This window comes from Sus scrofa, chromosome 4 (genome assembly GCF_000003025.6).
Source record: "Sus scrofa isolate TJ Tabasco breed Duroc chromosome 4, Sscrofa11.1, whole genome shotgun sequence".
NCBI lineage: Eukaryota > Metazoa > Chordata > Mammalia > Artiodactyla > Suidae > Sus > Sus scrofa.
The window spans coordinates 17,258,335-17,284,848 of NC_010446.5; the positions used below are offsets into that span (position 1 = coordinate 17,258,335).

At 38.1% G+C, this 26,514-nt stretch overlaps 1 long non-coding RNA gene across 1 annotated transcript in view; it reads left to right on the plus strand.

Moving 5' to 3' along the window:
• LOC106507417 overlaps positions 1 to 23,508 on the plus strand; it is an 89,951-nt gene extending 66,443 nt beyond the window's left edge. The window contains exons 2-3 of the long non-coding RNA XR_001303378.2: positions 21,371 to 21,489; positions 22,848 to 23,508. This is a non-coding gene — a long non-coding RNA (uncharacterized LOC106507417). The remainder of the gene's footprint in view (positions 1 to 21,370; positions 21,490 to 22,847) is intronic.

The window sequence follows — 26,514 nt, forward strand, 5'->3', positions numbered from 1 at the left end:
CAAACTTCTCATAATATGTAGACACCTGTTTTATAGAAAGAAGAAAGTACTATTTTTTTAAGTATGAAAGTGTTTGCAAGACTAAGAGAGACAGTAATTAGTATAAAATTAGGTAGGAATTGAACAACTTTTTAATATAATTTTGCAGTATACGTGCATAGGCAATTTCACTTTATTTTTTGGAACAATTGTGGGTTTTTTTGGGTTTTTTTTTTTTTTTTTTTTTTTTTTTTTTTGCATTTGTTGGTAGTGCTGATGTCATTAGTCACTATTCCACAAAGGAGGAAACTGAGAATTAAGGAGTACAAAGATCTTGCCTAAGGTCATAAACGACAGACCCAGTCAAAACCAGGTCTTCTAAAATCACATCACTCTGCCATTATACTTATCATTCTATTTATTCATCATGGTTAATTTCAGATTTATTTACAGCATTTCCACACCTTGAGGTGCATTTTTCTTGCTTTTCATGACCATCACCAAAGCTGCTTTCCCTGCTTTGCCCGTGTAAGATCTATATGGAAGTTCTGGCAAGAGTGCTAAGTATAGACAAGTTCAAGTCCGTGATCTGCTGACTGACTGTTATATAAACTTGGTTATGTCATTTACTGTATCTGACACACAATTCTTTATTTCCTCCTCTGTCAAAAAGGGAATAATGGTATCTCTCCGATTTATCTCTAAGGCTATGCTTTTTTAAAGTAAGCCAAAGTAAAGAAAGGAAAGATAAAGTAAGTGAAAAATACATTACATGTTACAATGTGATGCTATTCTCTCTGTCACGAATAGCAAGAGCCCACTAAATGAAAGATGTCAATCTGAAAAGGCTGCATACCTTATGATTCCAAGTATATGACAATCTGGAAAACAACAAAACTATGAAGACAGTAAAAAGATCGGTAATAGTCAAGGGTCCAAAGGGATGGAAGGATAAATGGAGCACAGGGGATTTTTAGGACAGTGAAACCATTCTGTGTAATGTTACAGTGGTCAGGTCTATGTCATTATATATTTGTCATAACCCATAGAATGTACAGCACCTCACATTAACCCTAATATAATCCACTTGCTTTGGGTGATAATGATGTGTCAGTATAAGTTCATGAACTGTAATAAAAGTACCACTCTGGCACAGGACAGGGATGCTGGAGGAGTTTGGATGTGTGTGGGGACAAGGGATATATGAGAACTCCATATTTTCAGCTCAATTTTGCTGTAACCTTAAAACTGTTCATAAATAAAATTTATTCACTTAAAGAATGAAAAAGAACAGATCACTACATAGACACAGTATAAAAAAATAAAAAGATATTGGGAAAACTTCATTGTAATACATTTGGAAATTTAGATGAAACCTAAACTTACTCAAGCAGACACGAGAAGAAATAGACAATATGAACAAAATTGTTGAATTCTTAATTGAAAACATTTCCACAAATCTAAATGGTCAAATATCTTCATTGGTGAATTCTCCTAAATATTTAAGGAAAAACAAACAAACAAACAAAACACAAATCTTAAACAAACTCTTTCAGAGGATAGAAAAATAAAAAACATTTGCACATTTGTTTTATGGGTCCAACATGACCTTAACAGAAAACTTGACAAAAACCATACAAAAAAGAGAAAGAAATTATAGGCCAACATCTCATGAACATGCGTGCAAGAAAAGCTAAACAAAATCTCAGAAAATTAAATCCAGAAATACAGAAAATAATATTATAATCACATTGACTTTATTTCAGGAATGAAATGTTGGTTTAATATTTGAGAATGGATCACAAATTAACAGAACAAAGATAAAAACCATATGAAGATCTCAGTAGATACATAGAAAAGCCCTTAATAAAATTCATCACCAATGATATATCCATGACAAAATAGAACTCCTTTAATTGTCTGATAAGATATAACTACCAAAAAACCCTCTAGCTCTTATTTAATTATCAAATATTAAAGATACCCATGAAGCCTAGTAAGAGACACGGATGCCTGGTAATATCACATCTAGTTAATATTTTTATATCATTACAAGTTCAGCAAAGCAAGAAGAATAAATGAAAGGCATAAAAATTGAAAAGAAATGTAACAGTCATTATTCACACACAACTTAATTGTATATATTTAATGTACAAAGGAATTCTATGGATAAAAAATAAATGTAATAACTGGACATAGAATTGTTGGATATGAGGTGATATGTAAAATTCAATTATTATTCCTATTCATTCATAATAGATAGAGATTGAACATTACAAAACATTTCATTTATGATATCGCCAGAAATGCCTTGGACTAAACAAAAGTCATTCTACACTTTTACACTAAAACCTGTAAAATATTACTAAGAAAAAAATTTTAACATCTAAATAGATGGATGTACATACCAGATTCATATATTTGAAGATTTAATATTTAAAAGATGTCAATTCTCTCCAAACTGATTTATAGAAGCAATAAAACTGTAATTATAAATCACATGTGGCTATTTTTGTGGAAATAGGTGGGCTAAGTCCTAAAATATATATAAATCTAAGGGGCTAAAAATATCAAAGAAATCTAAAACATGAACAATATTGGAAAACATGTACTAACATCTAAAAATAAAACAATGAAAAGACAGTAATTTAAAACTATGATTTTAGCGCAAAGATAGAAACATATACAAATGGAACATAATACCCCCAAACTGACTCAAGCACAAATTGTCATGGATTATAGTAAAGCACTATGGCAGAACAATGGAAAAAGGGTGATCTTTTGGATAAATGCTTCAAGATTAATTGCGTATCTTATGAAAAATTAATTTGACACCTTTCTCATACCATAACACAAAATTTATTCCAGATGTATCTTCGACCTAAACGTGAAAGGTAATGTTAGAAATCTTCTAAAAGAAAATATAAAGGAAAACCTTTACCGTCTTGAATTTGGCAAAGATTTCTTAAACAAGAACACAAACATACTTGTATACATGCATAGTCAGTAATCATAAAGAGAAAGACTGAGGAATCAGATTTAATTTAAATTAATGATTTTATTTATTAAAAAAAAACCACAAGAGAGCTATAATGCAAACAGAGTGGAGGAGGCTATTTGTAATCATATATCTAGCAAAGAAATTATATCCAGAATATACAAAGAAGTGTTATAAACTAATGAAACAAATGCAGGAGTGAAATATAAACATGTGTCAAAGGATTTAAATAGGCATTCACAAATAAAGTTATCTAAGTGGTAGTAAAGCATATCTTATCATTATTTATCATCAGGGAAATGCAAATTAAACCTATACTAAGCTACTCCTACAAATCCACCTGAATTTCTAAAATTTAAAAAAATCTGACAGTCCCCTGTTAATGAAGAAATAAAGCAACAGGATCTTTCAACAGTGTTGATGGTAGTTCAGACTGGTAAAATCACTTTGGAAACTGTAAAGTAATACCAATAAAGCTGAGGTGATGCATACGCAATGGCTTGGTAAGTTTAGTCCTTGCTAAGTATGTAAGAGAATGCATACATATTGCACCAAAGGGCAGGTATGCAAAGTTCAAAGCAACTTGATTCATAATTGTCAAAACTGGAAAGAGCCTAAATGCCCATCACATTATTAATTCTTTACATATTCGTACAATAGGAGATCACTGAGCAATGAAAAGAATAAACTAAGGCTATACAAAGCAACAAAATGAATAAAATCTATTATCATAATAATGAGCAAAAATAAAAACAGACACGAAATATACACAAAGGAGTTCATACCATACTATTTTACTCACATGAACAAGTTAAAAATTTTAAGGTAAGAGAAATCAGGAGAGTAATGACTTTGGGGCACAGGGTGATGGTCATTTCTCAAGTGCAGGTAATGTTCTGTATGTTTATCGTAGAGATGCTTACATACCTTTAACTACTTTTCTGCACATTTTCAACACGTACACTTAATAGTTGTACATTTTACATCTGGCTGGAAATTGATGAGCTAAATCCTAAAATATATATAGAAATCAAAACTTCAAACTTCAATAAACAGGTAAAAGTGTTTTAAAATATGTCCCAAATTGGTGTTTTGGCTTTTCTGGGGCTACATTCATGGTGTATGGAAGTTCCTGGGCCAGAGATAGAACCCGCACTACAGCAATGACTCAAGCCACGGCAGTGACAATGCTTGATCCTTAACCCATGCCACAAGAGAACTCCCTAGGTTTGTTTTGCATATACTTTGGTGACTAGTAAAAGATGTGCCTAATGCTTTTTCAATTTTTCATTGAAAATTGACTCTGTTCAGTACATGGTGCCAGATACTTTTGGAATAGAATGGTTGACATGCAGCTTCTGCTCTTGTCCAGTTTGGTACTTAATAGAGACAAGATGAAATGTGAGCACAAATAATAACACAAGACAGGAAGTCAGGAGAACAACATGTGGATACAGAGTGGGCCACCAGAAGTCTTCAAGGAAGAGAGGGCATCTGAATTGGACTTTGAAGTCTCATAGGATTTCAACCAGTGTAGATAAGAAGTGGTTTCTCTGAAGAGGAAAAAAGCATCAAAAAGCTCTGCAAGTGTATAAAAATGTAAGGGGTGTGTGTGTGTGTGTGTGTGTGTGTGTGTGTGTGTGTGTGTGCAGTCTATAGGAAAATATAAAACATGAATATGGTCTTTGTGAAAATGGTGAATGACACCTCCAGTCCAGCAAGAGAACTGTCACTAAAACATATCAATAAATTGAGAATCTAGAGTTAGAAATCTGTTGAACAGTTTCTATGTACAGACTATGTAATCACATTTTCAGGTTTTCTATAATTGCACTTTCAGGTTTGTGGGAATCATAAAGTATACGCCGTTGGCCTGAGTGTTTTGAAGGGACCTGAATCAGCAATTTTGGTAAATGCTTCTAATGTGAGAACCCATAGGATGATTTTTGTTGGGATGTAGAACTTGTACCAAGAAGTAGACAATGGAACCTAAAGACCAACTTAAAATTAATTTGTGGCAGGTCAGGAGGTCTAATAAGCGAAGGAATTTGTACTTATTATACTTAGGACAGGAGGGTTCGATGGCCTTTGAGCAAGGGCAGGTCATGAAAAATCCACATTTAAGGACTTCGGGCCTGATATTAAATGGAAGAATAGAACTGTTACAACAATTCAGAAAATAAGGCTGGGGCACAACTGCTTATATGTAATTGCTATGTACATGTTTTTTGTCCATTCATCAATAATACAGAGAAAAGGAGGTAAGAGCCAAGATGACAATGCCCAGAATTTGACTTTGCAGGCCGTAGAACCAGGCCTGATCTCAGCCTCAATCTTCTGGGGTCCTCAGGCATGACAATGAACAAGAACCCTGCTATGTAACAGGCCACATCTGTGTAATATAAACAGATTCATGCACATGGCTGGGCGCCGGCAGCAGGGTGCTTGCCAGTGTTTTCCTAGAAACAGGCTACACGGCAGGTGACTTTCTCTGCTAAAGTTATGATTTGGGGGGGGGGTGAGTGATACCGTAGTTAGAGGGGTGGGGTAGGGAACCGAATGGGAGAGGGAAAGAGATATTGCTTTAAAGACGTCACCTGATTTTATGACTGTAGCAAGACTCTTGAAAATGATTTCAGGAACTATACTTCAGGTCCTCTTCCTCATTGTGGTTGTTTTAAGGAATCTTGAAGGATGCTTTTTGCTCTCTGCACAGTATGAGTCCTGGGCAATGGGCCAAAGTTGTTTTAAATCTCAGTTGAAAGTTCTGGCTCTTTCCATGTGAATATGTGCCAAAAGGAAGTCTAATAACTTATCAAGTTGAGGCACCTCAGGGAAGTCCAGAAGCAGGAATTTTTGAGGAGTTTAGGGAGCAAGTTTATTAACTCTTGACCTGATTATGGCCCATTTTGAGCTACTATTTATGCTTTGTTAATTGATTAATTTTTTTTTTTGCAAAGACAGCCTGAGAGCACCAAGACCTAGATTTATTCACTGAAACTTTTTAACTCATTGTGTCATTGACCAACTCCATGATCACTATATGTCTCAATTTTCTCCTCTGTAAAATAGGGATAGTATGTGTCTGACATACCTCATCCATGTGTCTTTAAAGTGAAAGTTCTATGGAAGAGCACAAAATAAGCTCATCTCAGCAAATTTACCTGGGACCTCTATGTACTCTCCTAACAGCTGCAAAGAATTCAAGAAATATGGGGGACACATTTTCTAGTGTCTAAGACAAAGACATGGCCTGCAAAGCAGAGAATGCCAGAGTCCATATAAGTTGATGCAGTGACAGTGTGTGTGCCAGTCACATTTCTACCTCTGGCCCCCTTCCTTTTTAGGCAGGAGACTTCACAGTTCACAGCTAAACCTGCTTACCCATTACTTCACTTGGTCCTTGTCCCAGGTTCTCAGAGCCAATGACTGGTAGATAGAGGGGTCTAAGGGCTCTGGCCCTCTTGTGATAATTCAGACAAATTCTGAAAAGTCCTCATGGTTTCAGAGCTCCCCGTGGAATTGGCTGTGGCCTTGCAAAGACAGTATTGCAGCCCAATGCTGCTTCCTTCACGTCCCCAGGCTGGTTGATCCCAAAAAACTTCCCAGTAAAATTCCTTCATGTGGATTTCCATAGCAGAGTCAACTTCTCAGGGACACTGACCCATAATGATCAAGCAGGAAGAGAAGTGCTGTGTGAATTCACAGAAAGAAGATAGCAAATCCCGTTTGGGGATGATGAGACAGGAAAAGTTGCATGTGGAAGATGGTGTTTGATCTGGTGTGATGGATGTGTGGGTTCAACTGAAAGACAATGTGGAAGAAGAAGTAGGAAAAGAAATATTATCAGTCTTCCCTTGGTATCCACTGGATAATGATTCTAGGAGCCCCCACAGATACCAATGTCCATAGATGCTACTTTTGCATAACATGTAGGTCTTTCCTGCAAAGGACCGCCATAGGCAGGCACTGGCTCAAACCTAATCTGCGAGCCCATTCCTCTGCTGTGTCTCCAATGTTCTCATCCAGGTGTCAGGAAAAGCTCGTGGGCATCCACCACCCCAACACACCAGCACAGTTTTGATTTTAGTGGGGCCCCAGTGGACTGCAGATAACAGCCCAAATTGCTTTGGCAGAACAAGGACAAATTCCCTTTCTCGATTCCCCACCCTAATCCCTCAGAGCACATCCAGTACAGACTTGTACAATGTTCATTCCAGATTCAAAAGGGAATCTGAAGGCGGCTTGTTTTCTTAACTTTCCTCACTCCCTGTTTTCTGTATGGAGGACTAGAGGCAAAGGGGAGTGGAATGTAATGGTATCTCCAATCTACTTAGGACATGGTTTTTGACTGTATAATGAGAAATCTGGATTCAGCATCAGTGTTTAGATTTCTGTAATAGGTCCTTTGGGCTCTATTTTCTTTCCTATAGGTCACATAGCTTCTAGTCAACAGGGAATTTTTCTTGGGCTGTGTACCCCTTGTGAGTCTCTAAGGGCATATTGGGGAAATGTTCATACTACATTCCTGCCCAGGCTGGTCTCATCTCTTATCCTCCACCCAGCTACTACTGTCAAAATAGCTTATACGTATGTGAAAGTCATAAAATCTAGAATCAGAAGGCTTAGGGTCTTGTTTGGTCTACAGGGAAGGGTTATTTGATTTGGCAAGTCAGCTATTCACCCTGAGCCTTGGTCCATTCATCTGAAAAATGGGAGTAATAGCAAACTGTGGTGAACTTCGAATAAGATTATGCAACTCTTCCGTGGATTTCAACAATATAAGAGGCATGTGAAATGAAATCATGATTTCACAATTTTTTATCAGACTGCCTTGACCACAACTTCACAGCCTTTGGATCTCCATCAATAGATATCGTTCCAACGTTGCTATATGTAGAGGAAAAAAAATAAAACTCATCACTCATTACTGCTATCTTTTATATGACTTCCTGGCAAATAGACAATGGTTTATCTGGTGAGGTAATAATGTTTTCGTCAATGGCTAAGGCCCAAAATAAATATCTTTACTGCCTTTTTGAGATAAACCATTAGAAAAGGCTAGTGTTAATGCCATCAGTGGTGTCTTTCTATTCAAAAGGGAAAAAAAAACAGCTTTCAGTGGCCTCATGATCCTTATTACCTTACGTATTGCACAGTGAGCACTGCTCACCCCCAAGTAGAGTTAACTTGGCTCCAGCTTTAAGAGATTAGTCAGTCCTTAGGGTAGAGAAACAGAAGATGTGTCTATCTCTGTCATTTGTCTAATTTACTATAGCTTATTGTCTGACTCTGTGTACCCATTTTTGTTACTGAACTTTATCTTAGGACAGCCCTGGAAGAAAAAATAAGTACAGACAAGAAGAGCCAGAGTGCTATGGACAGAAATACATTGACTCGAATCTCCAGCACAACATCTTCCATCTGGTTCTGTCACTGCTTTATCGGTCCTGGTTATCTTCCATACGGCAAACTTAGTTCCTTGGAACAAGGGGTCGCTTTCCTGAACATTGAAACATCTCAGTGTTTTTCTATTTTCCTGCTGGTGGCCTCTGAATAGGTCAGCATTGTAGAGCAGGTTTTCTATGTGAGGCCTGCCCCTTTCTAGAGCATTGACAGCACAGATGACTTTCCCACTCAGGAAGTCACCTGCCTACTCGGAATGATGTGGGCTCCACTGTGTGGGCACTTCTGAATATAAGCAATAACCTCACATTAAAGCCATTTACCCCCAGGAAATGCCCTCACAAAAACAAGTGATGGGTGTTTTCCTTAGACAAAGAAGTAGCTGGGAAATTCAGCACAGCCGATTTAGTAACAAAGTTAGTCCTTTGGATGTCTATCCTGTTTTAAGTTTTCAAATACTTTTATTTCTGTGATGAATATGAACCTTACCACATGGTCAATTAGATCATGTAAACCCATTTTACTAATGAGTAATATGAGGTTTATAGAGCTTTGGAAACCTCCAATAGCCGGGGGTTTCACTAAGTGTTCTCTCGCTGGATTCTAGACACTCTCTTAAGCCACATCTTGCTTGATTCCAAGATCAAGTTACCCCAATAGAATGTATTCCCTACCCAGTTCGAGAGCTCATCAAAGCTTGGAGACAAGGACAAAATAACTCCTAGCCAATGATAGGAAACAATAAATCTCAAAGCATAAATAAAACAAGATTCTACTCATTATATTAGTAACATCCTTCAAAATCTCTGTCCAATGAGAAGTCACATAAAATATATATCCATGCGCCAGTGATTTTAGCATCTCCAGCTGGTTATCGATAGCTATCATGATAGTTGAATCCTTAGATGCCCTATTAAGACATACATTCTATGCTAACTAAAAATTTAGGCGTCCTCTGGTCTGGGGCTTGTCAGTAATCCTCTGACAATGAATTGCTATACCTTGTACTTCGTACAATCATTGATGGCCCTTTTTATATTTTAAAAGTAAAAGATATTGAACTTGAGAAAAATATTTGACCCTTTATTGGGTAACATGGGAGACTGCTAGTTTGAAGTTCGCTCTGCCCTTTAAGTAATATGATCTAGTAGATCTGATCTTATAAGAGCTATCTGTGCTCTTTTGCTCCACCCCAGATATCCTTGACAGCTTCCTATTTACCTGCCTCCCGCTTCACCCTGAAATCGCTGTCACTTTTTCCAGCACATTAACTGAGTTTTCTGAATTAATCAGGTGGAGTCTAATTTGAAACCTCAGGTTGAGCTCTGTTCTTGCTACATGCTCTTCTCCTTTAGAGTTGGAGGAAATGCCACTCTAGGGAACATGGGTCCTGCCTTTCTGAGCAGTCACTGAAGTAAACTGGAGGTCTAAGGGAATCAGGTTTCCATGGGGTTAAACTAACCATTGATAAGCAAGAGACAGGAGGGATCCAGGGCAGTTAAATTCCTCCTCTTTCTCCCTTCTATGAACTACTAGGAGATGCAGTTTTCTATGCTGCCCCTCCAGAAAAAGTGCTGTGTCCTAGAAAATAATCTTCATAACATTCTAATACCCAGTGATTTTTCTTTGAGGCGTATAATGACGAAGGCCAGAAGTTTAACTCAAGAAATTATTCTCAACTTTTCTTGCTTCACTTCTAATTTTTTTTTTTTTTTTTTGGCTGCACCAATGGCATGCAGAATTCCCAGGCCAGGGATCAAACTCATGCCACGTCAGCGACCTGAGCCACTGCAGTGGCAATGCTGGATCCTTAAACCACTGAGACACGTAGTAATTCCTTCACTTCTACTTTTTTTTTTTTTTTTTTTTTTTGGTCTTTTGAGGGCTGCACCCATGGCATTTGGAGGTACCCAGGCTAGGGGTCAAATCAGAGCCGTAGCTGCTGGCCACAGCCATAGCAATGCCATATCAGAGCCTCATTTGTGACCTACACCACAGCTCATGGCAATGCCGGATCCTTATCCCAGGAATCGAATCTGTATCCTGATGGGTACTAGTCAGATTTGTTTTTGCTGAGCCACCACAAGGACTCCCATTTATTTTTTTTAAACACATATCAACTGAGCTTATATCCGGCTTCCAAGTGTAGTGTCACTGCTTTTATTTTTACACTGAGCTTTGCTTTTACAGAACCTAGGCTAACTGCATATATTAGTCACGCCTATTCTATGGTAGCTAGTGCAATAATGGACACATTGTACTCCTCAATAAATTTGGACCTACTATGTTAAATTGAATCTTTGAAGTAGAATAAGAGAACTATCAATAGGAATGTTGGCATTTACAGTTTGTTTCTTAATGTGAGATGAAAGATTAGCTTTAGTGCTAGGAGAGGAAGTATCTCAAAGCAATTCCTTTTCCTGCACTTTGAAATTATAGCCCTGAGATCAGATCCTTTTTACATAACCACAGTTGAGGATCATTCTGAATAGACTTGAGTAGTTAGGGGTTTATTTCCTCAGCTCCCTCTCTGGGAAAAAATGGACTGAACCAAGTAACGGACTTTGCTATAAAAATCCCCCCAAAAAATTCCCTTTTCTCTAAAACAATCCTGAAAATTCTTGTAGTCACCTCTCTTGATTTATTGTGATCTAATTCAGATTCCAGAGTCTTCTTTCAAAGTTCTATAGCTCCACATATAGATTTAGATATAAATGGATGAATATATAGACAAATAAATAGCTAGGCATGTAGACAGACACATGGTGCCCTTATTTTTATGATTTTTTTCCATTATAGTTGATTTACAGTGTTCTGTCAATTTCTACTGTACAGCAAAGTGACACAGTCATACATACCTATATGTGTGTGTGTGTGTGTGTGTATATATATATATGTACTTTTTCTCTTATTGTCCTCCATCATGTTCCATCACAAGTGACTGGATATAGTTCCCTATGCTATACAGCAGGATCTACATCTTCATGTGAGATCCTATATTATCTCTTATGTGCAAGTCAATTTTCCCATCTAATTAAGATGCAGAGTGATAGATGCTTGAGGCTATGTTATACTTAACCCACCATAAAGGGTGTGATAGAGAAAGAATCTGACAGATATGCCTGGTTAGGTGGAGACTTGTTATCACATGTTAAATTTTTTTTCCTCTAATAGCAATATGGGTGGCTTGCCAAAACAAGAAAGTAGGTATGTGATCTCTTGCTTCTTTCACTTTCCTTTTTTTTTTTTTTTTTTTTTTTTTTTTTGTCTTTTTGTCCTTTTAGGGCCGCACCTGCGGCACATGAGGGTTCCTAAGCTAGGGGTCTAATCAGAGCTGTAGCTGCTGGCCACGGCCACAGCAACAGCAACACCAGATCAGAGCCGAGTCTGTGACCTACACCACAGCTCACAGCAACACCAGATCCTTAACCCACTGAGCAAGGCCAGGGATCAAACCCGCAACCTCATGGTTCCTAGTCGGATTCGTTAACCACTGAGCCGCAATGGGAACTCCTATCTGTGTTTAACTTAATATCCATAATGAGATCTTCTGCCTCTGTTTGCAAGACTTTCAGAGTCATTAAATATTACTTCAATCTCAAGTTTACTTACAATTGTGTGACAGGTCACTAAAATGATATGTTGACTGTAGTCCTGTTACTCAAAATATGGTCCACAGACTGGCCATGTCAGCATCATCTGGGAGAAGGGCGGATTCTCAGCACTTACCCAGATGTTCTAAGGAAGAGAGTATATTTTATCAAGATCCCTAAAGAATGCAGATTCACATTAAAATTTGGATTAGACAGCTGGCACTGGAGAAATCTTCCATGTCTAGGGTCATTTTCAGTTCATTGCAAGTGATCCACTACTCAGCAATAACGGCTCACTCATCAAAACTGTAGACAGGTTATATGAGCTGCTCAGCGAAAGGAGGTCGGAGCTTCCCTAGTGTAATTGCCAATGAATAAATTGTTTCAACTACTGCCAGTAACTCAAATGATCTCTCTTTCCACAGCTTATTTCATAACCTCATATATTTGTGTCTATTGGAGAGATTGACAGCTATAGTTCAGCATTTTAGCGATTTCTCAGCCTTCTCATGTGTACAATATCTGTTTGGTTGTCATTAGAGTAGGTTTCTTATGTAGCAGTTAAAGGTAACTTCATAAGAAATTGTAGTGTATTTATTGAGATATCTCAATATTTTCTTTACAAGCCATTATAAATGAACATTTTACAACCAATAACATTACTTGTTATGACTATACCAGAGAGCAGATCTTTCTCAGCTCTCAACTGAAAAATCTGCTCAAATTACCTTGAGAAAAGAAAAGAGTGCTGGTTGAAAATAACTCAGGAATACAAGTTAGCTTTTTTGGAGGGAGGGGGGAATTACTTGATAAGTGACCTGTTCAAACCAAGCACTGTATTTTATTTCTCCCACCATATGTCAGCTAAGATAAGATTTCTGAAAATTAAACTTATTAAAAGCTAATGGTGTCTAGATGTCAGGTTTTGACTTAAGGCTCAATGGATAGATTTCTGTTTTAAATGTCTACTGTGTTTATAATTCAAAGGCTCAAATATAATCCCTTGAAACTTTGAGAAGTTATCTATTGAGATTTCATTGATTTCTTAGGTGATATTTTCAAATTAAAATACAAATACTTAACTTCACCAGGCATTACCTGTCTTCCTCTGCCTTTCCCTCAACATAGGCTCCTGGTAATGAGTAACTATTAACTTGTAGATTGCCCTTTTGTGTGTGTGTGTGTGTGTGTGTGTGTGTGTGTGTGTGTGTAATCAATGAGAATCCAACTGTAATGACACTCTTCTCAGTCTGAGTCTCAGGGAGATCAGTGACTGCTACAACAGATAGAATATTGTAAGCATGGCCTTAGGCCAGATTCCTGGACCACTCCTTAAATACTGGCAAATTCCACTTCCTTGGAACATTCTTTCTGGGAGCCCTGAGACCACGCTAGAAAACTGGAGAGTCCGTGTAGACAAAGAGATGTTGCACCAGGACCCAGCTGTGCTGGCACCCTTGCTCAGGCACTGGACATGTGTGAAGATACCTCCTCATGACTCCAACTCTATCTGCAGCCTCTCTGGAAGTGCATGAGAAGTAGCAAATGAGAAATATCCAGCTGAGCCCCAAACCTCCAGAGTCCTGAAAGACAGTGCTAAGTTGCTGTTGCTCTAAGCCACTGAGATTTGCAGTGGTCTGTACATAGCCATAGGTAGCTAGAAGAGTTGCCCTATGTCTAAGAGCTGAACCTCTTTGTTTCCGTCATTTTCTTTTCATATGTCATACAGATGTCATTTGAAAACTCCCTAAAACTTTCACAGAGGTGCCTTTCTGTCTCTTTGGATAGAGGTGATCAGAAGTAGGGACACCGCCATAGCACTGGGTTAAAAGAAGTTTTTGAAAAAGGACCTGCACAGGAATGCTATGTCAATCAAGACTGCTCTGACTCCCCATGGTGCCACAGGAAGATAGAAAATAAGAGAACTCTTGGGCATTCATGAAACTAAAATACCATATTTACTTTTCTATTCAGTGAAGAGTCACTGATACCTACTATATGGCAACAGGGAACATAAGTAACAAGATACCATCCCCCATGGAGGACAAAGATTAAGAAGCTAGATTGAAAATAGAGCAGTTATCGAACACACAAATAAATACATAAAATAATTGTTTATGACTTGTTAACAAAGAATAGTGTGCCATTTATTAAGATAATGGCAAGTAAAAAAAGACCAGATTTGGGCAAGTGTATCATGTCATTTTCTCCAAAAACAGCTGAGCTCTTCTTCCATGAACTACCTTCAGTCCATTACTGCTGTGGACTAAATGTTGTTGCAACCACAAATTCATACTTTTGAGCCCTAATCCCCAGTACGATGGTGTCTGGAGGTGGGCCTTTGGGAGGGCAGTTAAATTAGGAGGATGGAGTTCTCACAAATGAAATCAGTGCTGTTACAAGAAGAGCTGTGAGAGAGGTGATCTCTTTGCCATATGAAGACCCAGGAAGAAGGAGTCCTGGGGCAATCTAGGAAGAGGGCACTCCCCAAAAATTGAATTGGCTGGTACCTTGACTTTGGACTAACCAGCCTCCAGCACTGGGAGAAATAAATTTCTATTGGTTGAACAGCCTAGTCTATGACATGTGTGTTATAACAGCCTAAACTGAGACAGTTCTCATCCGCACACTGGTCTCCTTACTTGGCAATGTCACCTTATTTTTGACCCCAAATGATACTACCCAGGTCATTCGTCTATCTTTATACTGAAACACTTTGGATGTATTTCCACAACTGACACTCACTTTTAAAAGATTTTTGCTGTTGTTGTTGTTAAGAGCCCATTAAAAACAACATTGTTTAAAGCCTAAGACAACTCCATAAAAAGAATCAAGACTGAGCTGGATGGATAAGTAAGTTGGATAAATAACCTGACAGCCATGTTATTTGAGTAAATATCTTACTGTACCTTGAGCGGTATATATACATACACACATATATACATATATATATACATATATACACACACATATATACATATATATACACACACATTTTTATACACACACATATATGCATATATACATGTATACACACATATATACATATATACACACACATATATACATATATTCATATATATACACATATATATGAATATATATATATATATTTTTTTTGTCTTTTTGCCATTTCTAGGGCCACTCTCGTGGCATATGGAGGTTCCCAGGCTAGGGATCTAATTGGAGCTGTAGCCACCAGCCTACACCAGAGCCACAGCAATGCAGGATCCGAGCCGCGTCTGTGACCTACACCACAGCTCACGGCAACGCCGGATCCTCAACCCACTGAGCAAGGCCAGGGATCAAACCCACAACCTCATGGATTCATTAACCACTGTGCCATGGCGGGAACTCCATTTGGGGGATTTATTTTTAAAGAGAAAAAGTGAACTTGGCTTTATTGTTACACTGTATTTTTCTGCTTTTGGAAGGCAGATACAGGCACCTCAAGGATATTCTGCTTTCACAACATCGATACACTCCCCATGTTGCAGGCACCCTCTGTGTTCCTCAAGGAAGAAGGCCATTTATGCTCTATTGGACCACAGGTTCACAGGAGGCTGCCATTGCACCTTCCACCCCCTGCAGCTTATCTGCATGTTCCACTTAGAGGACTAGGGATTACACGGACCAAATTCACAAAAGTAGTGGCTCTGCTAAAAAGATGATGTTCTCTTCTCCTAATGCCTAAACAAGCCATGGCACCCAGTCAAACCCTACATGGCAAAGGAAGAGTGACTGGTCCCCCCAGTGCACAGTTTGTCAGATGGAAAAGGAAGAATTCCAAGTATAGTGTTCTCCTTCTTGGAAATACTTTCTGATTTTTGAGGAGTGAAGCTGGAAAGCCATACACAAAGATAACTAGAAAATCCCCAAATATTTGAAAATCAAAGAATACATAGACAGTGTTGAGTGAACACATCCAGACATAATTTAAGTATGTTATTATATCATTTATAAGAAGTTCAATGACAGACAATACTAAGAGTGTTAGAATTTGGTATAGCACTTATATGTCTATGTAGATAGTAGGGAGACGGTGACAGGGAAGGAGCATGACAGGGATTTCTGGGGTATTGGTCATGGTACAATTCTTATTCCAGCTATGTACACAGTGTGAAAATGCAACATTGATAACTTACATGCTTTCTATATATGTGTTGAATTCTAATACATAAACTTATAAAAAACCCAGCAATGTGAAAAGGGGTGGGTCACTGAACAACTGTAACGCAAATGATTTTTGAAAACTACTCAAGTAAATCATTAGCTTTCTATTGCAAACCAAAATGATACCTAGAAAATTAAAGGATTAAATCCAATTTGAAAAGGGAACGAATATAGGTAAACATTTGACAATCTTTGAAAGTAAAAATTTTGGTGTAGAAATATGATAGAGGAAATTATTAAAAGTGTGTCTCTATTTAACTAAATATAAATTTCAAACTTCTATACTATGACAAGATAATAATGAAAGAATTAGTCATCCACATCACAATGGGAAAACTATTTGTCACAATCATAATAAATTTACACTTTAATATATTCTTATTTGTTTTAAAAAAGGAGCAAATGCGAAGTTTTAAATAAGGATAAAATTGTGAATAAGCAATTACCTTTCATTTCTTAGAGCCTTCCATTCTCCTGCTCCCATCTTGAACCGGATGCTTCCAGGTGGAAATGTGTTTACAATTCTACTCTTACACAGATCTCACATCTCCTTTTATTATTTTTTTATTATTTTATCTTATTTCTTCTTCCTTTGCTGAAGCACATTCTGGAGCAGCTTACTTGGTATCCATGAGATAAATCTTATGGTTGTCACTTAAATATCTGAATTTTTTTTTTTCCCACTGTACAGCAAGGGGGTCAGGTTATCCTAACATGTATACATCACATTTACATTTTTCCCCCAGCCTTTCTTCTGTTGCAACATGAGTATCTAGACAAAGTTCTCAATGCTATTCAGCAGGATCTCCTTGTAAATCTATTCTAAGTTGTGTCTGATAAGCCCAAGCTCCCGATCCCTCCCACTCCCTCCCCCTCCCATCAGGCAGCCACAAGTCTCTTCTCCAAGTCCATGATTTTCTTTTCTAATATATACTTTTGCTTTCATCTATTTCCTTACATGCAAATCTCCTGCTAAATAAGTAGTAGCCTAGCAGTAGAATCCTAGATGAGGGGAGGTGAAATATAGGCTTGTGTGTTCTCTTATATGAATTTTACCAGCTATCCCTGTTCCTGCTCGTGTTTAACTTGTTTCCTGTTTCGTCGGTTGCTTCCAAATGGCAAGCCCTTCCTACATACATTCTCCAGCACACATCACCTCTCCTGTCACACATCTGGCTTCATAGTGCCAGATATATGTATGGCAACATAGATTCTCAGTTGTATAGCTCTCTCTGCTCTGCTGCATCAGTGAGCATCCTGGAAAGTAACAGATGGCTTTTACAAAATAAGATAATTTGAAGAGGATTTAATAAAATTCACAAAGCTGTGGGTAGCATGTAAGGGACCACAGAGGATCAGAGCCACCCAATGGAATGAAGGGAAAGAGTAATGTGAAAGAACAGATAGAAGAGATGCTTTTCCAAAGGGTTGCCTTTGATGTAGGAAGGAGTCAGTCTTTAGTAACCTTACAGGGATAGTGCTAGAGAAAATAAGTCCCCTAACCTTAAAAAAATTATTCCTGAGCCTCCCTATCGGATGAGCCCAATCAGAAGTTAGGGGACCAGGGCACTGTTTGATGTGGTCCATGAAAGTCAGATTCCTGGCACAGAGATCAGAGTGGAAAAAGGTAGAAAGAAGAGCTTCAAGGGCAAAGAGAAGACATCTGCTAAATCAATTATCACTCTTCTCTACATTTTTTAATAAAGACATAAATATTTCTCGTCTGATATTATCCTATCCTTCCAAATAGTTCTGTTTAAGGGAGAAAAAAAAAATGAATGTCCCTAATCAATCCTCAATCACTTAATTCATTTTCATTTTTGATGTATCCTTTATAACTTAGTGAATCATTATATAAAATAGGATCCAGTTCATTGCAATCTATTCCAGTTCATTATGTTTTTTCACACTGAAAAAAAAAATGTTCTGGTAGTCCATTTGTTGGCATTTATTATTATACCAACAGAATGCAGTATGTTTGATTCTATAAATAGTATAAAAAGACACATCCACCTTTACTAAGCGTCTTTCTAAAATCTCTGTAATTATTTAGGCCTGTGGTAGGCGTGTTAAGAGTCCCCCAAAGGTATCTGTGGGTAATCCTGGACCTGTGAATGTTACCTTATACGGTCAATGAGACTTTGCAGGTGTGATTAAGTTTAGGATCTTGAGACAGAGAGGTTATTCTGGATTATCTGAGTGATCCCAGTGCAAGCCATGGGCCCTCACGAAAGGGAGGCAGGAGGCTCAGAGTCAGAGGAGGGGGCATGAGAGTGGAACCATAGGTCAGAGTGATGTCACTGTGGGCAGGGGCCGTGGATCAAGGCCGGCAGGCAGTCTCTAGAGGCAGGAAAAGGCAAGGAATGGATTCTCTGCTAGAGCCTCCAAAAGGAACGCCGTCCTGTTACTGTCTTGATTTTAATTCCAGAAAGACATAATTTTGGACTTTTGAACTCAAAAACTGGAAGATAAATGTGTGTTGTTTTAACCCACCAAGTTTGTGAGAATTTGTCACAACAGCAATAAGAAACTGACATAGGTTTACTTCTTCTCATTGATTTTTGTTTGTTTGCTTGCTTGCTTGCTTGCTTTATGGTGAAGTAAGAATCATATACAAAGGAAACCATGAAACAATCTGAAGTTCCAAACCTTCATTCCTGTTCTCAAGTCTGGACAGTCTGCTCCCTTATTCTTCTGGCTCACATTGCGGCCCTCTCACCATCATGCTTAGGGGTGTAACCCTAGTCTTCATTTGGTTCGTCAACCATTGCATTTATTTATCATATAAGGGTTTTCACACACAGTATCCTCTCAACTTGGACCTTTTCTTTCAATTTTTCATTCAGCTACTTGTTCAACTTTTCAGGACTCAGGTATACCTCTGTTTCTCAGGGATTCTCTTCCCGTTGGCCTTACTTAACAAAATAAACTTTAATTTTTATCAATTAAATCATAACTGCTTATCTCACGGCATTTTTGGTAGAAATAACTGAAGTAATATATTTCAAATAATTATCCAAACACAACCAGGTCATGCTGCACTGACTCAAAATGTTTTTCTCTCAATCTGTGAATGACTCAATCCCTTTCTTCCATTAGTTGTAAATGTGATCTCTTTAGAGAACAGGTGTCTTGGCTGGAAACGGGAACTGAGAAAAAATTTATCCAAGGGCAGAAAGAAATGGCAGCCACGGGACCTACCACTCAGGCCCTGTGTGGGGCAAGAGAGCAGCAAGATAAAGGAATATCAGAGCACTACTTCCTAGCAGCTCTGCTGGGGAAACAAGAAAGACCCAGTGGGTGAAATGGTTGTACAGAATGACCAGGCAAAAGGGAACTCCAACAAAACCTTACTTCGCTCCAAACACAGCATGGAAGCAACAGAGAAAAAAAACCTACAAAACTGAAATGGGCCATAAATTTCAGACAATAGTAATCATAGCCCGACTTAGACCAGGGCTAAGGACCGTAATGAAGTCCCCACAATGACCCAGGATCAGCATCAAAATTCCAGAGACATAAAATGCTGGGAAGAATCGAGGCTGTTTTCTTCCAGCAGAGTGGGACTTAGAAACAAATATTCAACCTTAGAAAACAGAGTTCTATTCCTTAGTCAGCTCCAGACTCAGCAATAATGCCTACTAAAACTATTTTACTGACGTGGTTTCCCACTAGAAGTATGATAACTGGGACAAAAATTAGCCTGACACATTTTTTCATCAATTTATCTTCAATTTAAAAAATTTAGATAAAAGAAGAGAGACGCTATTAAACTCTTATCCTATAGTAATCTTTTGTATGTTAATCCATGCTATGCTGTCACATAGGATAAAAAAAGGATTTTAGAATTACCTTTGTCTTATACTTGAGAATGTGTTTTATATATTTGTGTGGAGGGAAAAAAAGTTAAAAAAAATATTTAGTAAAAATGTCTGAATTCAAACGTGTTTTAATCACAATGGTTTCTTCCTTGGAAGTGCATCTGAAATTTGGTATATCAATATATAATCAAGGCCAATTTATATTGAAAAAAATACTGTAAGTTTTGTCTGAGCCCACTGGCAATGAAAATATGGTTGAAAGGTTCCTGTTGTGGTTCAGCTAAAATGAAGCTGACTGGTATCCATGAGGATGCAGATTTGATCCCTGGCCTCACTCAGTGGGTTAAGGATCTGGAGTTGCCCTGAGCTATGGTGTAGGCCGGTGGCTATAGCTCTGATTTGACCCCTAGCCTTGGTACCTCCATATGCCTTGGGTGCAGCTCTAAAAAAAGAAAATATGGTTGGAAAAAACATAGCTGGACAGAATTAAGTTTGTTTTCTTCCATGGCAGTCAATGAGGTCAGGGTCTAGAGTGGAATATTATTCCCAGTTAATATTCGGTCGACTTGATAAACTGCTTCCAACCCTATTCCAAAGCATCAGGGGCTCGAAGGGCTTTAGTGCCCCTTCTCCATGAATAAAACTGCTTGCCTAGATGAACATATAGCCACCGAACATTTGAAAATGTGGGCTCTTCCAGAGCAGAGCTAAAATAATAAATACATGTTTAAACAATAACAATAACAAAAGACTTTAAAATGGTTAGTTCAATGCTTTCATAATATAGACGAGGAAACTGAGGCACAGAGAGTGATTCTAACATGAGAACTAAGGTTAGAATACAGTCAGCCTTCAGGATCTGTGGATTCCATCCCGGAATTAACCATGCCACATAGAAAAAGGGCCCGTTTTCATATAAGAAACTTGAACATCTGTGGGTTTTGGTATCAAGAGGAGTCCTGGAACTTATCCTCCATGGATACTGAAGGACGATTGTACATGTCTTCCAAATTGCAACCCAAAGATTTCTTTAGAATCCTGCTTCTTCACTTCATAACAAGGGAAAAATACGTAGAAGATTATTTGTATCTTTTATAAGGATTGCAAACATCTCTGTGCATCTATTGTTTGGTGGAAGATTTTGTGGTTAGGAGCAAGCCTGGGCTAAGAGCCACATTGCATGGCTGAATAGAAACCTGAAAGTATCTTTAATTGTACCATTTTTAAGATAAACAATTCATTCAAGTGTGATTGAAAATCAGAGCAAATGATTGCATCTTGATGTGGATCTGGCCACAAAAAGGAATGTATCTCTGTGTGGGATTAGAAAGAAAACCTTCTTTCATTCTCTCTCTCTCTCTCCCTCTCTCTCCTTTTTTAAATAAAATATTCTTCCACAGATGAGATGAAGGACCTCACAGAGCCTGATTGCTGTGATTCCAGACTACAGCCAGTGAACAAAAAAGGAGAACCCTGAAGTTCCTGGCCCTGCAGGAAGTGTCCCGGATGTGAGACGAAGGTGGTAGAAAGAAACTATATGTAAACCCATAGGAAAAAATTCTTAATTTTGACTTTAGAGGTATTTAGAATAACTTTCAACTAGTTATGGTAATGCTCACCAAAAAGAGGTTTGGACAGGAAAGCGGGAAAGAGAAAGAACAATTTTCCTTTTTAAACTGAAAGGAAAACTTGAAGACTGAGTTTAAGTAGGGTTCAGTGGTTATAAATACGACTGACCTACAGAGGAACATAGTTCTACCAACCAGAAACGACCCTCCAAAAGTGATATTTAAAGAAATATAATGGACATAAAAATATAAACCATAACGGGAAAGCCTGATAAATTTAACCATATTAAAATTAAAAACACATTAAAATTAATTTTTAATTTAATCATTGCAAAATATCATGAAAAGAGTGATAAAGGTACTCCACGTGCATACAGGAAGAAGATAGTTTTAATGCACAGAGTTGACAAAGAGCTCCTATCCAGACTGTACAAATAATTCCTATATATGAGAAAGAAAGAAATGAAAATAAAAAGACACAAATGGGCATTCCTTAGAAGTAGAAACACAAATACCATGTAAATATAGGATATTGCTCAATTGTATTATCAGAGAAATACACATTTAAACCGCTAAGCCAGTATTTCATACAGACCAATTTGGTAAAACTGCAGCTGGATTAGAGAAAATGTTGATAAAGATATGGAACAATGGAGACAATTATCCACTCCTAATGGGGACAAACATTGCCACAGCTATTTGAGGGAAAAAGTGTAATTACCAATGAATGTGAACATGTTCATGCCGTGGTATACTGCAGTTCCTGTCTTTGGTACATATCCTAGGTAAACTTGCATGTGTCTCTGGATCAGGAGCCGGGCACCAGAATATTCCGAGCCACCATGTCAGTGTTAGTAAAACACTGGGAAAAACCCTAAATGCCCAGCTCAGCTCAATGAGTACATATACTGAGGTATTTGTGAAATGAAATAGTAATTGCAGAAAACAAGAATTCATCCATTATTAGCAGGAATGAATTGCAAGCATACATTGTCTGAAGTAAGTATAGATTATCCTATATACATAAAGGGTCAAAAACAACCAACATTAAATAATGTATTAAATACAGATACAGGAGTAGGTGATAGAACGACAGAGAAAAGCCAGGGAATGACTGAGAAAAAATTCAGGATTAGGGTTACCTCTTGTTTTGGGAGGAAGAGAGATGGGTCACTTTTAAGATGGGTGTCTTTAAGATACCTTAATGATCACAAAATGGTTGGGTTAATATTGGCTGCACGGATGATGTTTTATTATTTAACCATTCAAAGGAGTCTCATATGCTTTTTAAACTGTTGATATATTTCAGTAGAAAAATGTCCCCCAAATCAATAAGCTGGAGAAGAGAAAGGCCAACACGAGCAGTAGATTGGGAAGGGAAGACGTGTATATCCTCCTGGGTGACATCACCACCGCTCTGCCGATGCAATCGTCGTTACATCTCTCAAGGAAGTTCTTTTGTGGCCCAGCCATCTAGTCATCCCACTCAGCCCCACTCCATGCATTCCAGGTTAAAGACATTAGTGTTCCAGGAGAAACCACAGCAAATAATCAGACTCCCCACTCTTCTGTTTCTCACCAACTCATCATGATCAGTTTCACTGGTGACAATTACATATATTCATTCAGTGTACCACACAGGTACAATTCTGGCTAAAGCAGATTCTGTGGATCATGATTAAGTTTGCCTATTCTGATCATCTGAATTTTGGTCGTACCTGTTAGGAAGAAGGACTTGAATCTGGATCCAATGCTAATGTGCTATCTTATATTTGGCAGTTTAATTTGCTTAAATGAACCAGAATCTTCATCTGCAAAAGGAGATCCTAATTCCAAACTCTTAGTGCTGTTGTGAGAGTGCTTAGACAACCACATAGCACGTTATCTGGAAAACCTTAAACAACAGCTTTAAAAGAAATTATCAGGGAGTTCCCATCGTGGCTCAGTGGTTAGCAAATCCGACTAGGAACCATGAGGTTGCAGGTTTGATCCCTGCCCTTGCTCAGTGGGTTAAGGATCTGGCGTTGCTGTGAGCTGTGGTATAGGTTGAAGACATAGCTTGGATCCCAAGTTGCTGTGGCTCTGGCGTAGGCCAGCAGCTACAGTTCCAATTAGACCCCTAGCCTCGGAACCTCCATATGCCGAGGGAGTGGCCCTAGAAAAGGCAAAAAGACAAAAAAAAAAAAAAAAAAAAAAAAAAAAAGAAAAAGAAAAAAGAAATTATCAGATGAGTTCCAAATACCCTGTATATATAGTATGTTTCACGGGGACTAGTTTTTAATTTAGATTAACTGAAATTTCACATCATGGGTTGAGATTTTTATAAAGTCCACTCTAGTGTCCATGTGTATATCAACATAATGTAAGATATACAGTAGCAGCAGTTTCAGATTTCTCCGCACTAAGAGCTGTAACCTGTTTATCTTCCTCTACTCTGCACTTTCTGCTGCATTTCTTTATGCCTCCACTGTTCGTGCATTGCTAGAGTTGTTTTTCTGTGTTAGAGCCAAGGGTTGCAGGGAATACTTAATCCCTTCGTTTGCAATCATTTGAAGTTCAGTCCTCATTCACCGTCTTTAACTACTCTGGGGGTCTTAGTTTAAATTTCAGAAGATTCTCTCTGTCTTCCATTCATTCAGCAACATGTCTGCTGCCAATTACTTATCACCAGGGAATTGCATTGACTTGTGTCTGCTCCACCATTCTGCTCTCTCTCCTTCTGCATTACATCTTCATCTCTTAACAATGATCTCTCTGTTCTGCTTTTGAGCCAGGATGGCCAGTTGAAGTGTATATCCATTCCTTCTGGCAGGAAGAAAATCTAAGAACTATTCCAGTTACAGAGATGCCCAAACATAACTGGTATACCCTTTAAAAACTGAGGATTTTTCTCTCTAAATATTTTATAGTAATGATGGTGGAATGAAAATATAATTCAGAATAACCCAAGGATTTTTTTTTTCAAGTAAAGAGAAAAGATAAAATTCAATTAAATTCTATGAGCTATATATCAACATCTCCTGTGCCTGACACCATGTTTGGTATGTGGTCTGTTGTAAGGCAGCTATTTAACAATATTCCTTCATTTGAATGAATTAATGCAGGTGCATGAATTAGTAAAGTTGACACATATCTAAACAGCAAAGGAAACATTTTATCATAGACCTTGGCATGACCCTGAAAGCCCTGATTGTTGAGAAAAATATCTGAGTCCCTGGGAATTCATGTCAAGATAATCTTTTCAAAAAAAAAAAAAACATTTGAGGAGTTCCCATCGTGGCTCAGTGGTTAACAAATCCAACTAGGAACCACGAGGTTGCGGGTTCAATCCCTGGCCTTGCTCAGTGGGTTAAGGATCTGGCGTTGCTGTGAGCTGTGGTGTAGGTCACAGACACGGCTCAGATCCCGCATTGCTGTGACTGTGGTGTAGGCCGGCGTCTACAGCTCCAATTCGACCCCTATCCTGGGAACCTCCATATGCCGTGGGAAGTGGCCCTAGAAAAGGCAAAAAGACAAAAAAAAAAAAACAAAAACCTTATTTGAGAATAGTTTTGTATTTGCAGAGAGGTTGCAAAGATAGGGCAGAGTTCACATAAAGCCTACCCCTTGTTTTCCCTGTTGTTAACATCTTACATGAGTATGATACATTTGCCACAACTAATAAACCAATATTCATACATCATTATAAACTAAAGTTAATGCCCAATTTGGGCTTTCTTTGTGTTTAGTTAATATGCTCCAAGATTCTACCAAATGACTCATCCTTCAAAGTGACACAGTGACACTTTGATTCCTATTTCATTGGCAAAAGCAAGCTCTGCAGCTGTAACTTACTCTGGGAAGAAAGGGAACTGCAATTTCACAAAGCTTATGGAAGGCTGAAGAAATAAAAATATTTTGGTCACCAGTATTAAATGATTACTATAATTAATAGTAATTCACATATGTACTACATTTTTACAGTTCAGAAAGTTATTCCACAATGTTTATCAACTTTTATTTTAAAGTCAGAGATAAAATAGCAGAGACTTTGGAAACGGAAGACTCCGAAGTTACACAGCTTGTCCAGAATTGCCCAGCTAACAGATAGCCAACTAAAATTCAAACCCAAAACTTTTGACAATGATCTGATAAAAACATTCTTCCCAGCAAATTACAAACGTCTCTTGTTTTTATTTGCATCTTTTGGTTCACATTCACCTAGCTAGAGGAAATCCAAGGTCCTACAACAGGGATCAGTGAACTTTTCTGTTTAGAAGCAGATAGTAAATTGTTGAGGTTGTGCAGGCTCTGTCAAGACTATTCAATTTTGCCATTGTAGATCAAAAGCAACACTAGAGAAAACATTAACGAATTAATGTGTTCCAATAAAACTTTATTTACAAAAGCGGAGGGTGAGCTGGATTTGCAGCACAGGCCATAATTTGCCAACTGCTGCCCTAGAAACTGGAGGAATCTATACAACAATCTGTTATAGATTGGAATATACCTGGGACATGTATAACTCATAATTCATTGATTTTCTAATCCCCTTTATTCTTTAAAACTTTTTCTTTATGAATGCTTATTAAAATAAGGATCATATCATAAATAATCTCTGTTCTGTGTTAATTTCCTGTTACCATCAGTCTATATCTCATTGTAACTTATTGCACCTCTGGCTTAACAAGATTGTTTACTTGCCTCTTACGAAGGAAATTATATTCAGATCAAATTATTTTGAGGCCACAGTGAGGGATACACGAAATAAGATAGCTATATGACCATGGCCAATTAAAATTATAAAGGGGGAGTTCCCGTCGTGGCGCAGTGGTTAACGAATCCGACTAGGAACCATGAGGTTGCGGGTTCGGTCCCTGCCCTTGCTCAGTGGTTAACGATCCGGCGTTGCCGTGAGCTGTGGTGTAGGTTGCAGACGCGGCTCGGATCCGCGTTGCTGTGGCTCTGCGTAGGCTGGTGCTACAGCTCCGATTCGA